Source organism: Octopus bimaculoides, chromosome 11 (assembly GCF_001194135.2).
Source record: "Octopus bimaculoides isolate UCB-OBI-ISO-001 chromosome 11, ASM119413v2, whole genome shotgun sequence".
Taxonomy (NCBI): Eukaryota; Metazoa; Mollusca; class Cephalopoda; order Octopoda; family Octopodidae; genus Octopus; species Octopus bimaculoides.
The window spans coordinates 36,707,213-36,709,398 of record NC_068991.1 but is presented as its reverse complement, the minus strand read 5'-3'; positions in this window follow the sequence as shown (position 1 = coordinate 36,709,398).

The window sequence follows — 2,186 nt, the reverse complement described above, 5'->3', positions numbered from 1 at the left end:
CACACACACACACACACACACACGCACACACACACACACACACACACACACACATACAGTGTGTTTCTTCCAGTTTCCGTCTACCAAACCCACTCACAAGGCTTTGGTCAGTCAAAGGCATTTACCCGAGACACTTGCCCAAGATTCTACGCAGTGGGACTGAATCTGGAACGTGTAATTGAGATGCAAGTTTCTTACCACACGTCCAATACTCAGCATTGTATTTTTTTGCCAACAGTTTATATATGTTTGTAAATAAGTTATTCACAATGTTTTAAATTTAGATCACCAGACATATAATTTGAATTTACTGGAAGTACAATAGATGCCACAAGCAAAGGTATTGCTGTAATATTTGTTTTGCGAGAACCAATTAAGTTCTTCAAAGAATAAAACCAGCTCTGAATTATCAGATTTCTGCACAAATGCTACATCTATATCATGTTAAAGCAAAATGATGTGAATATTTCTTAGCAAAGTAAAATTAATTAAACACATTAAATATATACGTGGCATAAAATACTGTCAACTTTGAGAAAAAAAACACGATTTTTAAAATTCTCCGCAAGAGGCATCTTACCGAACTATATTAAAGCGGTAAAGAAAATGAACACAAATACATACATGCTGATCATTTGATTGAATACACAGCTCTGGACTGATTAAAGTATAAAATGAATGTGTTCCGTAGATTTTGAATAGCGTCGGCACATATTGAATGCACTTAGAGCTGATTAAACATTCTAAAGTTATCACCTTGAAACCTTTGTTAAAATTAAGAAAGGTCTCATTGATGTACAAGAAAATGCATCTAAATATCCATGCCATCAGCAACTACATTTTGTCGTGGGTCAGGCCAAATTCAGAAACATTTGTGAAAGAACCGGTATATTTGAAATAATAATCAGTTACAATGAGTAATTAAATTTTCAATAGATTTTAAATTTTTACTTTAAAATATCAAATAATTCAATTTTAGTTAAACTAAGACAATAACTTGTGTAACATTTATTTATTTATTTATTTTAATTTTGGAGTTGTGTTCATTTGACAAGTTAATTTTCTATTCTTAGACCGGGTGTTGAAACTGAAGCAATTACATTTTAGAAGCATTTTAGCCATTTTAAAACATAGAACTGTTGTATTTACTTTCCATACATTTCTTGGGTGACAAACTATTAATCACACTACTGCAACGTGGACACTGACGCCGCTTTTCGACTGATTATGTTTCTAACATTCAGCCTTATGGAATGAAAGATGGCATAAAGATCGCCTGCCAATGTGAAAACAATCTCCACCATTGATGAAAAATGTATTGATGTAAAAAATGTTCTCTACTTTGACAAAGTAGGATTATTAAAGTGCTCGAGTCCACCCCGAACAGAAACTCATCACGCACAGCCATCCGCCTACAAGACATTCCACAACAATGTATGAGTGTGCGTGCGTGATGTATATATGTTTATGCGTGCGTATCATATCTGTCTATATTTTGTTGTCATACGCAAAGCTGAGATACGAAAAGTTTTCATAGGCTAACTTGCACTCGGTACACTACATAATGGCGGCGCCATTCAGTGACACTTCGGAAGACCCACCGGGTGACGGCACTGTTAGCATTAGGTGCGGAGGCACTCCTGTCCCATTATGATGACGTTAGGGAGTTCCAAACATTGACATTACCACCGCATATTTTAGGCCAGTGTACTTCATCAGCAAAGTGCACGTACATATTTTTGCTACTGCTAACCATTCCGTCTTCTTCCTCAAACAAATTCTCGTTGAAAAAACAAAACGATTTTTTTTTCTTAGCTCTGATGTTTTCTTCTGTGTCAATAAGAAGGCGCACCTCAGTAGGTTACTTTCATCTGAAGACCATCAATGAGAATATATAATAAAATTATCACCTATCAAACATATGTATGTGCGTATGTGAGTATACGTACATAGTTATACGTGTGCATTTAAGCATGGAATTGCTTTAGTCCTTGTGATTTTCTCACTATTACAGATAAAGCTAAGCTGGCGCACCAAATTCACTATATGTGGGTTTGTATATTTACTCTTCTACTTATTTCATCTTTCTTTTAGTTCCATATCTAGCTACTTATCTATCTATCTATCTATCTATCTATCTATCTATCTATCTATCTATCTATCTATCTATCTATCTATCTATCTAT